The sequence below is a fragment of the Aptenodytes patagonicus genome, chromosome Z (genome assembly GCF_965638725.1).
Source record: "Aptenodytes patagonicus chromosome Z, bAptPat1.pri.cur, whole genome shotgun sequence".
NCBI classification, from domain to species: domain Eukaryota; kingdom Metazoa; phylum Chordata; class Aves; order Sphenisciformes; family Spheniscidae; genus Aptenodytes; species Aptenodytes patagonicus.
The window spans coordinates 60,061,650-60,077,661 of record NC_134982.1 but is presented as its reverse complement, the minus strand read 5'-3'; positions in this window follow the sequence as shown (position 1 = coordinate 60,077,661).

Genomic DNA, 16,012 nt, shown 5'->3' with positions numbered 1-16,012 from the left:
CCACCGCCTTCCTTTCATGCATTAGTTGAGTGACTTTATTGTAGAAAGATATCAAATTAGTTTGACAGGACTTTCCCTTTGTGACCCCATGTTGACTGTGCCTGATGATTGCATTGGCCTTTAAATGTCTTTCAATAGCACCCAGTATGATCTTCTCCAGATATTACAAAGCATCAATCTGTTTCCTGGTGACACTGATGATTCACATAGGATTACATTAAAGGTTGTGTTGATGATGGAGTAAAAGTTATAGAACAGAGATACTGGGATAAATAGTGAAAGGATGCAAGTATGAAGACAGGGAGATGGCATTTCAGGCTCTAGAAAAGTCACATTTCTTCATCACAGAAAATAGATTAAAAGAAATTCATATTTCTATGCTGTAACTCTCCTCTGCCTGCAACTTTCCCCAACTCTGCAAAAACACCATCTGATGATGCCACTGCAAATTAGAGAAAAGTTTTACATTTGAAGTAATTACTCACACATTTAAAGAATTTAAAGTCTGCAAAGTTAATATGTCACAATGGAGGAAACACCAAAATAAAGTTTGCATATGCAATTTTTTGGGGCCCCATTTTTATATGAATTATTAGATCAGTTCTAATTACATAACCACACACTCATTTTTCACCTCACAATCAATGGCAATCAGTATTTTGTTTCATCCTCATTACTGAATGTGTGGTGGAGAACTCATCTGTGGCCTGCTTTCATGTGTTTTCAGTGAAGACTGAGTTATTAATGTCCTTCTGAACATTCCATTGACTCATCAGTGTAAGTCCTTCAACAATGTTTCATGTACCTTGAAGATACTTCTTCACTGAAATGGGAATAATAATAACTCTCATCACAGCATAAGCCAATGCTTTCCAGCAAATGGAGGTATTTTAGTCCTGACTCCATAGTTAGAGAACCTGTCCAGGGGGTTCCAACTGATGGTCTAAGAACAGGACTGAAAGTGCTGGTAAATCCATAGGTCTTTCTCTAGATTAGTATTTATATAACTTTCCAAGACAGCAGGAAAGCTGTGGTTAACTGCTTGGAAACTTCAATTCACATTTGAAATCAACATTTTCTTATTTTCCATGAGAATGCTCTATTTATAGCATACAAGCCATTTTGAGTTGATCTTTCTCCAACCCTAATGCTAAAAATCATGTAGCTCTGTAGAAATTCATTCATTAGTTCAAACTGGGGGTTAAGATGTTCATTCAATTTTGCTACTTAATAATTACGTTGCTTCCAGAAGCGCAACACATGTCACATGAAAAACAGTAATTAAACAAAAAGATTCATAACAGCATGAGTTCAGATGAATTTTCAGAGGGCTATCAAAAAGCATGTTCATGAGTCTAATGTCTTCTTTCCTTCTTCAAACTTGAAACACCTGTTCCAAAATACTGCCTGCCATCCTCAAGCTGCTCAAATAAATAATATAAAATAAAATGATAATGGCAAGAAGGGACAAAACATCACTGTCCTAGACCTTGTTCTGAAAAATTCCTGAATTTGGAATCCCAGTTGGAATTATGTTTTTTCTGAAATGTTAACTTGACCCCAAGCAGACAGCTACTATATGAAATTTCACCTCATTGTTAAAGTTTGGTACAGGATAAACAAATGAAAACCAAGTCTTATGGGAGATGCTACTAGTCTTTCCTGTCACTTGGCAGAATTTGGTAGGAGTGAAGTAGTACTCAGAATACTGAAGGAGGCAAAACTACTTGCAAGGCACCTACTGTGAGAATTGTACCTCATGTATGGGAAACAGTATTGGAAAAACAGCAACTGAATTTATTTTCCACTTCATCAGTGAAGGCAAGTATTTGAAAGCACTGTCAATGACTTATAACACCTCCTCTTCCACCATGAGTTTTAATAACTTTCACCAAAAAACAAGAGTGCAGCTTGTTCAATTTTCTGCTGTTAGAATTATTACTGCTGACAAAGACAGTTACCTGATCAGCTAGCATTATAACAAACAGGATGGAGAATCCTGTTATAATGAGCTGGGTTTACACCTCTTTGACTCAGACATTTGGTCACTGACCTTAATTTAAATCAAGTCTAAAAGACATTTAGTTGAAGCAGGAGAAGTACACTACTCAAGTACAACAACAGGAGGAGAAGAAAGAGTAATCAGTACAGATAGGAAAGAGTCAGGAAAGTAGCACAACAAACACTGGTCACGTTGCCCTATGAAGAATGAAAAAGACAGAGTCTTCAGTACAAGTGCTGGGTGAAGGACATTGAAGAAGCAAAATACAAGTTCCTGTTCTTTGGTTCTTCCTGGACCCTCTGAAAGAAGTCTTAGTGTCGCCATCGTAAATAAACAAAGTTATCTACATGTTACCTACTCCATCTTCTCCTCCAAATAGAAGCAACAGCAGGGTTTTGAACCTTGGCTAACTATTTAGGTCAAAAAAAGGTAATAGTATAATGCTTCTGATCCACATATAAAGAATTTTGGAGATCATTGCCTAGACTATTACCTCAGAAGATATGCCATTCGATTTGCTTCCAGTAATAATAATATGTCTGCTTCTGTGTAAAGCTTTACCCAGTTAATAGTATTGAATTGTTTGTTATTTAAATACACCTTTAAGTTTCCATTGGTCCTGCCAAATCACATCTTTCCACAGGAAGCAGAAGAACAAGTTAAGGAAAGAAACTGAGACCTTTTAATGCCTGTGTATCTTTCCACTGAAACTTGTGGAAAAGTCTTGCAGACTCTGTTTTGCCTAAGGGTTGTGTCACCTGGAAATATTGGTAAAATTAAAATCAAAATATTGATAAGAAACCCTAGCAAATCCTTTAGTTGAGTCCAAAGTCCTTCAGGTTTTTTTTTAAAAGAGTTTAGGCAAAGAAAACCATTAAATGCTATAATAACCTTGTAAATCCAAGAGATCCAAAGATTTGAGCTATGTCTAAATGTCTCTTGAGAACATAAGGACCAAGGCTGAACACATATTCACTTTTACACTAGAACTCTAAAATCCAAGGGAAGCTCTGACAGTAGTGTTTTCCAGTTTAACAAGGAGCTTAGTTCCATCCTGCTGTATCCAGGGCCCTACAAATTGCATTTGTCAGTAACTTTATGGTAGAGTTTTAGACATTTAACAAAGATGCAATCCCTAGAAGATATCCATAATAAAAACAAAAATAGTAGTAACAAAACTGTGTCAACAATTAGCTGAAAAAGTCTTTCCTTGTGATATCCAAGCTCTCCTCCTTTTTTGATATTGCCATTTAACAGTAAAGTGATTGGAGTTGTCAGGGCCTGGCACAGACTTCCCCATTCTTGTCAGTCTAGCTCTCTGCACTTAAGGCCAACTTGAGTGCAACTCAATTTTAACTTATTCAGTTTAGGGATACCCAGCTTCATTCCATTTTCTGACAGAAAAAAACTCTACACAATCTTCTGCCAAATCCACTTATTAGGCTGGATTGAAGTAAACACTAAAATACCATACATATTCCTGGGTGGGTTTGTTTTTTTTTTTTGATGGGGAGCCATGCACTTGATAAAGAAGGAAGTGCAAATTACATCCAAGACAGAAATTTAATTTCAAATGAATTTTAAATGTTTCAGAAATTTAGATTTCTGGAATCCAAGTGGCCTCAAGGTCACAGTCTAAACCACAACATTTGTTTATGTGCCCCATGAAATACAATGCATTAACCACAAATCCCTAACATTACCACTCTTTTCTGCTATTTATTATTCTATGCTGCTGAAAATGACTGTACTAGGATGTACTCCATCTGTCTGGGATGGAGTTAATTTTCTTCACAGCAGCTCGTATGGTGCTGTGTTTTGGATTTGTGACTGAAACAGTGTTGATAACATATGAGTGTTTTGGCCATTGCTGATCAGTACTTGTACAACACTGATGTTTCCTCTTTTTCCAACTCTTTCCTCACCTAGTAAATAGGCTGGGAGTGTGCAAGAAGTTGGGAGGGGACACAACTGGGACAGCTGACTCAAATTGACCAAAGGGATATTCCGTGCTATACCTATGCTGAGGCCCTGCTTACCAGGAAGTGGCTAAGCATTTACCTGCCAACATGAAGTAATGAATAAATTCCTTGTTTTACTTTGCTTGCGCATGCAGCTTTGCTTCATTTATAAAACTATCTTTATATTGACCCACAAGTTTTTCTTCCTTTTGCTCTTCTAAGCAATGACCCATTAAAAACAAGACACTGAACCGTTGCCATGTAAGTCCCTGGTATGAGTTCATCTGGATTAAAGCCTACTGCTGCTTATTGTGCCCACACACTGACTCCATAATACATATTCAATTTGGAATGTGCTGTCACACTCAACAAACTCAGTTCTCAAAGAAACTGTGATGGTGTGCTCCCCTGCCCAACCTGACCTTTACCTCCTGTAACCCTGCTCAAGCGATAACTACCAGGGGCAGTCCTTAATGGATGATGATAGTGATAGCTTCGTTCATTTGAAGTGGATTTGGGAGCCAGATAACAACACAATAACCAAGGATGAAGATGAAGTCAATCATCTTACCCCTATAAATAGTGAGTAGCCCAAGAGCCCTTTGAGCTCTCCTGCATGGCAGCGGGCTGCATGCCAGGATCTCCCCTTGAGTAGGGACTGCTCTCAAGGTTACTCCTTGAGGTTGAGAGATTCCTTGCCACAACAGATCCTTGGTAAGTGACTAATAGCATGCCAAACTGAAATCCTAGCTAAGTGATATAATGGATTAATAGCGCATATATAATCCTTTAGACATAAACCATTGACCAAGTCTAGGACTAGGTTTGGATCCAGCTGCACCTAGACTCCTCTCTGAGAAGGAGTTTAGAAAGCAAGGGGGTCCTTTCTGAACCTCATGGCTAAGAGGGGGGGTCTCCCTGGCAGTTTTGTCTGACCCTGTCCTCTACGCAGTAAACAATCAAGTGTACCTCACCATCAAATCTTGTTAAACCACTGTCGCATTTACCATTGAACTTTGTTAACTCACTCTTTTCTATCAATAAAGTGTATTGTTGCTTCTCTCTTACGAGTGAAGTGCAGTCTCACTCCATCCGCGACAGAAACAAAAATTGGGGTTGAGTCAGAGTAATAAAAAAGTCAGTATTTCTCTTTATATTAAAGTTTTATTCCAAATAAAAAATAAGATTGTTCTAACAGTACCATAGCAAGAGATTTTCCCCTCTAGTTTTTGTGAAGCTTATTGCTTTCCCTAGGTAATTTACTTTGAGAATTTTTTCACCTATCTACAGCCTTAGTTAATATTACAGATAACCAAAGAGTTTAGAATAAAGTTAAAACTTTCAGATCCTTCATATTGAATTTGAACAGTCTTGAAAAAATTCCAAAGTTTTTCCAATTATGTTTAAATTTATTTCCTCATTTGAACCATGATTGAAGACAAAGTATTTCTGACAAAGATTGTAATATATAAGGTCTATGGATGCCCAAAACCTGGCCTGTACTTTTGAGCTCAGTCACCTGACTTATGGGTGCTCACTTAGACATCCAAACAGCATTAGATCTTTATTTGTCAAAAGTACCACTGTGAAGCAACAGTGCAATACTGTGCAACAGTGAGAATGGATTCTTCAATGCTGATGTTCACTATTCTAAGCAAGGTGAAATATTGTATGAATCTATCTTCAAGTTCAGCACAATCCAAACATTACTAACTACAATAAAGTTCCACAAGGATCAAACAGGAATTTAGGTCTCAAGATAATATAGAGGATATGATGAGAAATACAAAGTTTGTCTTAGAGTGATCTCAATCAGTATCAATCAAGTATAGCATTCCTTTAGGTCTACTCCTCCTCTATGAATGTAAGAGCAGTGAAAAGGTAACAGAAATTAATAAATAGAGATGACTACAAAAAATGGCCACTCCAAAATACCATTCTTTTCAGATTTAGTGTTTTAATCTGTACATTCAGGAATGTCATTTTGTGAGCCAAAAGTAAAATTAAAATGGTATTTCTTATTATTGTGCTCTTTTGAGGCGTGTGAGAGTTTGGCTTTTGATAAGAAAAGCATTCTCTGTGCTCATAAAATACATTACACAAATACAAAATATTATTATTTTTAATCTAAAATAATTTTGAAACAAACTTGAAGATCAGACCAGAAACCAACTTGACAAGTCACGTTGATTTTCATGGAAGAACTGCAGTCGAGCAGTCCTTTCCCAATCTTTGGCCCCCTGGGAGTGAAACATACTCAGTTATTCATATTAGGGCTTTCTCTTGAAGCTGCCAACAAGTAGTAACACCTATGTTGTCTTTTGCTACTTGCCAGCTGGGATGTGTACTGACATGTTAGCTCATTAGGTACTGGTTATAGTACAACTAAAAAGTGGCATTTACTCTTGTTCACCATCATTCTGTGGTTCCAAATGTTGACCTAGAGGTGGAAATTTGCTGGTGCCATCGTGATATTCTGAATTACCTAGAAAGGCTTTATATAGCAATACAAAGCTTTGATTACTTCAGAGCTGATCCTTGTCACCTTAGATAACTGACTGCAAAATGGCAAGCAACTGATAACTTGTATCAAGTTTTTCTGTGTACAGGTTCTGGTCACATATTTAAAATTTGGTGGAATCTATTTCCACTCCCTTACCCAAAAAGCAAAACTGCAAGAACAGTCTGAAAGATAAACAAATACTATCTCTTTTGCATCCAATAGTCCAGGAGAGAAAGGGAGAAAAATTTAGACTATGAATCAGCCTTGAAATTTCTTTGGTAATCTGTGGAGGATGGCAGTTCATAACCCACAACACCTTCTTAGTGTTCTCCAGGTCTCAGACCTTTGATCTTGTCCTGGTCACTCTGAAATGGTACATCAGGTTATGTGCAAAAACCAGCTACTCTTTCTCACGCAGCAAGCATGCAACACTCAGGGTAAATATCTTCAAATGTACAATTTGATTTATGTGTGGCTGGTGATTCAGGCACTGAAGTTGGCAACTTGTTCACTGTCTCTGAAAATCAAAGCTATCAAAGCTGTGCACTCAATAAAGTCATATGTTGTTTTTGAAAATGTTCTGTTTTAGCGAAAGAGCTGATGCATTTATTCACTGCCTTGGTTGCTGGAAGCTCCTCTCTGGCTGAAGTCTTGCCTGTAACCTCATTCCCCTGAGCCCTCAGTGTGGCTCAAGGATCTAGAACAGGAATTCTTCCTACTTTAATCCACCTCTTCTTTTTCCATCTCACTGATAGTTCTCCACAGTTCACACTTTTTCTTTCTATCAAATCTTCAGTTCTATTGCATAGCTGACTTCTCTCAGGGCAGTGTTGGCAGTCTTGATAAGTCACTGCTGTCCTTAGCTGTAAGACACCTTCCCCCTCCTGAGCAGAAAAGATCCAAACATGAATATGTAAAACCATCCTTTAACTTTATGAACCCAATACCACCACCATCCATACTTTTTTATCAGGCACACTCTAAAATACAGTCTGAAAATTAGTCTCCTGGCTGGCTCCTGGTAGCATTTCAGCTTTCTGTTTGCCTTACCCACAATTACATTGGCTTAGCAACTGGAAATTCTTTGGGGTAAGGCTTTTCACCTCCATATCTTTGTGGAAAGTTTAATAAAAAGGGCTCTCAAACTAGCTTGCCTTGAGAGGTTTTCATGGTGTGCCTGTTAAATGATAACAGCAACGGGAATTGTGATAGCTGATGTAGCAAGTGACAATTCTTTGAAGGATTCTGGCAGCTATTATTTTACTGCCTCCTCTCCAGAAGAATGTTAATAAGAAGATTAACAACACCTGGAGAATATCTGCCAGAAGAACATATTTTGAAAACTATTTCTTTTCAGAACTGAAATAGCAAGTAATTTCTTTTAGGGTGCTTGGCTGCCGAAAGCAATTCTTCCACCTCCAGGTCTCTGCAATTTGACAAAGGTGTCACCAGAACCAGAAAATGGTAGCAATTCTCATTAGGAAAAAGCATAGAAAGGAATAACTAATAAAATATACACATAAAAAAACCCAGCATAAAAATATTTTGGCTACTGTTGTGTGCCTCCAGTTGAACTGATAGAAATTGTCTTTGAATGCTTCTTGACAGGGAGGCAGCTGGCCAGGTTAACCTTGTCTGACTTGTGGGCCTGAATTATGGTGGGGTGCAAGAATATGCTGATGTTATAATTCTGGAAATATCAAAAGGAACCTGCATTGAATGACAGCAAACATGCAAAAGTCAAACTACCCAGAATGTGATTCAAAAAAGGACGCTTTTTTGTTTGTTTGTGTTTGCTCATTTTTATAGGAAACATCTTCTTCCTTGTAGCAAAGTACTCTTCCTTTCTGACAGCAGGAGACTTGTGAGCTGGTGAGCATAAACATTGCTACCACCTAATGATTCTGCCAATATTTGGTGAAGTGGGTAAGTTCTGAGCTGAAGGGACTAGCTCAAGAGTTTTTCTTGAAAATGGGACTAAACACGTGTTTTCTTTGTATGCAGGAGTGAATAATTCTTTAACTGTTACTGTTAATTGTGACTGTCAACTGCAGATAATTAAATTGAGCTACATGGAGCAAGCTGAATATTCTAGTTAGATTTCACCCACTCAAAGGAAAGATACTCAGGGGTAAGGTCATTTATTGTGCCTAGCTGCTGAATGGCATGCACTGTAACACATGCGGTGAGGACATTCTTTTTTTTTTCCTCATGACATTTTTGTTTATACTAGAAAAGTGTTGCTGTGAACAATGGACACAAATCTGTTTATCCCAAAGTAGATATAGCCTGGAAAACAGCCAATTTAAATCATTTCAAGACACAAGGTACATTTGTTTCAGCCCTAATCAAAGTATGATTACTCTTTGGAGACAGACAAGTAAGTTGAATACTTGCCTTACTCAGACTTGAGACTCTAAGCTAAGCACACCAAGCTTCTTCATCTGTATCCCATAACTTATCATATGACCAGGCACTACTTGCCATGTGGCCAAAATGCATTTGTCCTTGACAGATGACTCCAGTGCACTTTCATGGGCTAAGCTTAACACAAGAGCGGATGCATTTTCACCAGATTACCTAAAGTTTATGCAATGCATTTCCTAACACGTCATTTTACCTCCATCATATGACGAAATGCACGTCTATATTATTGGAGTCTTTGCAGAGAGGATGGCAGCCCATTATAACAGTACCTGTGTCTGTTGTCTGGCTTGTTGGTCACATTTACTGACACAAAGCAACTTACTACAGAGAATTGTAGCAATCTTTTTATTTTTCCCTCCCTACTTTAATGTTTGACTGGACTAAATGTGGAAATGTGGCTATTTATATCAGGATGGTACAGAGTCCCTATATATAGAAATTATGACAGAAGCAAGCCAAACAATTTCACTCACAAAGAAGACTGTGTATGTTATTAATTTGGTAGCATTAGAAACTATTGACAGACTGCAAAACAGTGCCCACCTAACTCCCATTTTAAATAAACAAAGTCACAGCTTTCTGAAATGTGTTGAAATGCTTTCCAATACTTGTTTTTAGTTTAAAGGTGTCTAAGTCATATTGCAGAATGAACAGCAAAACCCTTTTATTCTTTTTCTAAAGAATACAGGAAGAAAACATGCTCCAGTCTTAAAAACAAATCATTCTGAGCAGCCCAGTTTGAAAAACTGCTGGCAGGTAATGGGAAAGGTTTAATATAATAACTACTCCATTTATGCATTATTTGTTCTGGAACTGTCTTTAATCCAAGTTAAAAGACTTTGAAAATTGTGTTTTGAGCATACCTAGTTACACTATTTTAAAACACATCTCTCAGACATTTTGAACAGTAGTTGTGTCCTGCAAGGTCCAGGAAACTGATATGGAAACCCAGAATAGAGAAAGGGCAGCTGTGGGGTTTTCAGACTGTCAAAACCAAGAAATGACTACAGATGTAGTCAAGCAGTCAAATACAGGTACATGTTGCTACAAAGTGCTGTGACTTTTCTTCATATAATTCTGTATGTAGCTCTTGAGTGCCTTAAATCTCGCGTGTACATGTGCTGGGGAAATCCTACCATTTTATATTACCTGTCAGTGGCAGTATAAACTGCTCAAAGCCAGCCCAGAATAGCTTAGAAATGAATATGTATTTGCAAAGGCATTGCTTAAGTTGCATATTCAACTGTAGCAGTATTTATCCTTTAACTTTTGAATATTTAAATTCATTTATCATTGTAATGTATCTTTTTATGGAAAATAATATGTGTTGTCTCAACATATTTTTCTGTTTTCCAAAGCTTTTGTAAGGTAATTGTCTGTTTTATGAAAGCAATATATTATCATATGCAAACACATTTTTCATTGCCACTACACATTTTTTTAAAGTTAATATGGAATATATGCACCACAGCAAAACACCTTACTTGGGAATTTGGCATAACAAGTGAATTCTGAAAATAATTTCTTGCTAGCCTTTAACTTTCAGGAAGGTAAATTTTGATTAATACTACAAAGTGTTTCCACAATATTTGCCTGGATTTAGTTTACATTGGTTTTGTAATTCATGAGGGAATTTGCTTTAGTTCTCTCTGGATATTCCAAGGCTTGAGAATGAAAACTTGCAAAGTTGAGTATTTTCCTCAGAAAATGGATTGAGTCAGACTTTAGCTTTATGCTAGGATTAGGCCTCCCTTGAATCCTGGCATGGACCAGACAAGGATGAGGTAACATGACATGCAAGTAGAATATATGTACCTTCACTGTGTGTATGAGAAAAAGTTACACTGAAGTTATGTACCAAAACAATACTTTTTATAAAGGCCCTCATTATTACCACAATGATGTTGTCAAGGGCCCTGGGTAGTGATTTATTCATGTTTTGTTCAACAAACTTGGAAAGGAACTTTATCTACTTCTATTTACTACATAGCAGGAAAGGAGCTATAGCACTTCAATAATCCAGAATGGGACCAAGTACACCAATATTAGAACATTAATAAGAAGGAAAGGTACAGAATTGATGTTTAACATTTTAAATTATTACATTATTAATTAACCATTAATTTATTTATATTTTATCTTTATATTTACATGATTTACAAGTTTTATTTTCCTTATATTTATTAATGTATTTTAAAATACAAATTATAAATATGTATGTATTTGTATTGTCTATAAATAACTTACATTTTTTAAATTATTATGTTACTAAAATAATTGTTATTGTGAATAAATAATCTCATTTCACTTGTGATTTATGGAGTATAGGCCCAAGTGGTTTAAAGTTAATTAATGTAACTGTGCAACTTAAGCCTTCTTAATTCTTTCACATGTTTTCCATGACCATTTTTTTAAGTCCTATGAACAAATATTTAAGAACTTAAAATAGATTCTTTTCTAGCAATAACAGAACTGTGGATCTTGTTCTTTGTATTCCACAATGCCCAGTGTTCTCTATTTCTGCTGATTTCTAGAAAAAGACTCAAAGCTCTGCTAGAAGAATCGAGGATTCAGAAAGAGGGAAAATACTAACTCTGTGACAGTGAATGGCAGAAATATTTGAACCTCCCTGCCCCATTGACATTTGTCTAGTTTATTTCAGTCTACTCATTGCCAAAAAGTTAATAGGCGGGCATAATGGGCAGTCAAATGACATATCCGTCCTTCCTGAAAACCACCTGTTTATCTAGGACTTGACCACTTCTAAATCTGTTAAAAGAAACTTACAGTAACAGCCATAACACCATTCATAAACTGAGTTAGTAAATGTGTCAAACCTGTAGCAAATCATTACCCATTTTACTCATCACCTTCTCAAAAAAAAGATGTTTTTATCTAACAAGTGGATATAAAAACTGCAAAGGCTGTAAGAAGTCAGTTCACACCTAAAAAAATTGCCATGGCTATATAATGAAAAGAATTACAATTATATCCTTCCAACAGCAATGAATTATGCTTTCTTTGATTTCTGTTGCCATTAATGTGTATATTTTATTAAGTAACAGATGTCATTTAGATACAGTATCTCATTGTGCTGGTTTTGACTGGGATAGAGTTAATTTTTTCCATAGTAGCTTGTAAAGGACACTGTTTTAGATTAGTGCTGAAAACAGTGTTGATAATACAGGCATGTTTTCGTTACTGCTGAGCAGTGCTTACACAGAGTCAAGGCCTTTTCTGCTTCTCACACCACCCTGCGAGCGAGTAGGCTGGGGGTGCACAAGAAGTTGGGAGGGGGCACAGCTGGGACAGCTGACCCCAACTGACCAAAGGGATATTCCATACCATATGACATCATGCTCAGCAATAAAAAGCTGGGGGAAGAAGAAGGAAGGCTTTTTGTCTTCCTAAGTAACCATTATGCATGATGGAGCCCTGCTTTCCTGGAGATGGCTGAACACCTGCCTGCCGATGGGAAGTAGAGAATGAATTCCTTGTTTTGCTTTGCTTGCGTACGTGGCTTTTGCTTTACCTGTGAAACTGTCTTTATCTCAACCCACGAGTTTTCTCACTTTTACTCTTCTGATTCTCTCCCCCATCCAGGGGACTGAGTGAGTGGCTGTGTGGTGCTTCGTTGCCGTTGGGGTTAAACCATTACACTTTTAATTTAACAACTGAGGAAGTGAGCATGCTGCTCTGCATATTAGGATCTTTTGTTCTCTCTCCCTCATCATCTCTCTCAAACCTATATCTCTAAGACACTAATGCTAATTTTTAATTAGTACTCAAATTTTAAATCAAGTGATCGATAGCTGGAGAGAGATTGAGAGGTGCAACAGCACAATACACAATTGTATTGACAGATACTGTATCACTTCTCTTCACTGTTGAAACTACTTCTTTTGAAACAGCAGTATGTATAGCCAAGAGGTATTTTTGATACTGCTGTCAATCCTCATGTAGAATAGAGCACTTCTGAGGACAAAAAGAGAACACAGTCCAGACAGAAACAGCACCTAAAGGAGGAGCTCAGCAGCAGGACTCACTCCTTGTCAATATTTCCCTCACCCTGAGTTGTTGTGGCTCCCACTGAAATTCTCTGCGCATACAAATACCATCCCATTAACTGAAACCATTTTTGTTTACAGTAGTCCCCCTTCCAAAGAAAAAGTTTTGTTACAGATTTGTTGGAAAATTTTCCTCAATTTTTTTAGCTGCTTTGCTAAAGATTTAAACTGATATGGCAGTCGATTGACAAACTTACGTTGCCGCACCCCTTTTTTATTGCCCTATTCCCTTCAAACAGGGAATCCCTTTCAAGGGCACTCCCGGATCGCAAACCACTTCCCAACAACTGCTTTCCTGTGGGTGGAGAGACTATCTTTGTTTAGGTCTCATGCCCTCTCTTTAAGCCATATTTAGACTATAATAGATGCTAAAACTTTAATAGTTTTTTCCCTTTCATGTGTTAGTGTGAACAGAATTTAAACCCCTTAAAATCAGTTTGCTAGTTATGTCAAAAAAAAAGGCCTTTCTAAAGATACAAAGCAGGTTACCAATAAGGCAGGTCACTATAACCTCACCAATAATTAATACCCTGGTGTTGGGAACATTTTTTCATGTGTTTGCATGTGATTGTTTGCCTTACTTCACACTCTGCTAAGCAGCCACACAGAACAAAGAAGCCTTTGGGCAAAGCAACAATGAGGATATCCATAACTGACCAAATAGCCATAGATTTGTCTTGTTTCTGATGGTTATGCATTCTTTCCCTGCTTAGCTCAGCACTCTGCCTTATAGCAAAGATGATCTGGGTGGTCTCTGTGTATAGAGTAAATAATAGTAAATAGTAGTAGTAATAGTAAATGGAGCCAGTGACCACTGCCCTTGTTCAATCTTTCAAATTAACTTTTAACCGACGAAAATATTGATGTAAGTGATTCATAGTACTCTTAAAAATAAATATTTCATGTAGGTGGGTAATATTCCCATGCATCAAACCTTTGATCTTAACACAGAGTCTTTCTCCCAGATAGTCCAATAGATGTCAATGTTATTAAGATGTTGAAAGATTGGATCATGTAAACCCACAGTGAATTATTCTATACCAAAAGGTGACAAGACATAGAAAGATGACTTAAGGAAGCCAAGAGTTTTGACTCAGTCCAAAAATCAAAAAGCAAATGCAAGAAACAATGGTTCCATCGGACAGAATAAGTTGCCAATGCTTCTGTACCAACGCTTACTTTACAGAGATTACTACTTATGAGTTGTTATAGTTAACATTCAGACAAGGCTTTAATGACTGGGAACAGTGCATCTACCTAAAACTCCAGGGGAAGAGTCCCAGCTGGTTATGCTATTCAAAAATATTTTTTTTAATGGTCAGAGATTTTATATCTGATTTTATATCCCTTTTTTTGAAGACTGAACATATCATAGAGTTGGCACCAAATGGTTAACATGTAAGAGCTGTGTATTTATTTAAAGCTGCAAAGCAGGTATCATACACAGTATGGGTTTACAACACATAGTTCTAGATGAGCTATACACACATAACTGACAGTGTCTCACATGTGACATTGTATTGCATGTCTGAGAACACAATAGTTGCTTATTAAGACATTACTGTAAAAACATGCCAAACAGTACTAAGTTTATGGAATATTTACCTCCCAAGCTATATACAATAAATTTAAGGCCCTGGAAATTACAGTGTTATCATAAAATTAAGCAGCTCCAAAAGGCTGCAGATTTGCAATACAAGGGGCCATATCAGAAAGCTCAGATTATTATGCAACCTCTAATCTCAGCTGCCTAACCCTCAAAAAGAAATTCTATATATTATTCTTCAAGTCACCTTTTCCAAACCTCTCATCCAAAAGGAACAATTTGCATGTAGTCTCTTCCAAACAATTTGTATGTAGTTTTTCAAAGCTGCAAATGCCAGTGCAGCATTTGACGTCAACATTTTCTGAGGTGTTGGCAAAAATGTCCTTTTAGTTTCTTCTTTTGTAGGGATGCTTTGCTGGGTTTTTCCTGCTCTTTATTTACTTCCAAATCTGGAGGAGCTTGCTGTAGAGCTAAACACATTTTGTGACACAAAACTAGCAGAAACCTTTAAGAACTGCAGGGGTTATTGCTTTTTTTTTTTTTTTTTGACTGATGATTTTGTACTTTTGTACAAAAGGGCCTAGCTGGCATTTGTAGGCTATGGTGATATGACAGTTGAGCTGCATACAACTACTTATATGGAAATCTGAATGTCACATATACCCATTACTATCAGCATTGATTGTAGTCAGGCACACAGGTGGATAAGGCAGAAAATTATTAAGTTGCAGGAAGGGGAAAAACAAGACACACAGACCAGCTGTACTGTTTTTATTGAGCCTATCACTCAGGGAACCCTAGGAAATATTATTACATGTGTTCAAAGACCTTAATAGTCATTGTTGTCATTCTAATGAAACAATGAAATCTGCTTTAGCCAACAAACAGCATATTGTCTGCATATGTTCTTGGGAAGTGCATATGCTCCACAATTCAGCAGTCAGAACCTCAAGATAAAGAACATATATTACATGTGTATGTTTAACAGAGAAAAATGCTTCTCACTAGAAAGGAAGTTGAGACAATGCTGAGGAGGGCTCTTTACATGTAAAAGCAAGGTAGTAGCAATGAACAAGGCAATAAAAAGAGTCTTTGGAGTCCTGCTTGCAGTGGCCAAGTTACACCCAGTATCAGCCTAGTGAAGCAAAGCTGGCCATTTCTTTAACTTATGTAAATTAGTTTGATTCCTTATGCAAAAATGTTGCTTTTGTTTAAAATCAGTTGTGGATCTGTCCTTTCCAACTGTAAACCAAGATTCACATTTGAAGCCCATCCTTGTTCAGACACAACAGTTCTGTCCTGCTTGTAACCTGCTCTCTTTCCTAGGTGGGTGAGAGTACTCATCGTTCCTTTCTGTTAAAGAAAAACCACCACCAAAAATCATATTTCATGGCTATTTAGTGAATACACAGGATTTGTCCATAGCTTTTGTATTTCTCAGACAACTTTCTTTTCCAGTTGTCTTTGACTAAGACTCTTTTTTTCACTCTCTTTCTTAATGTTGAA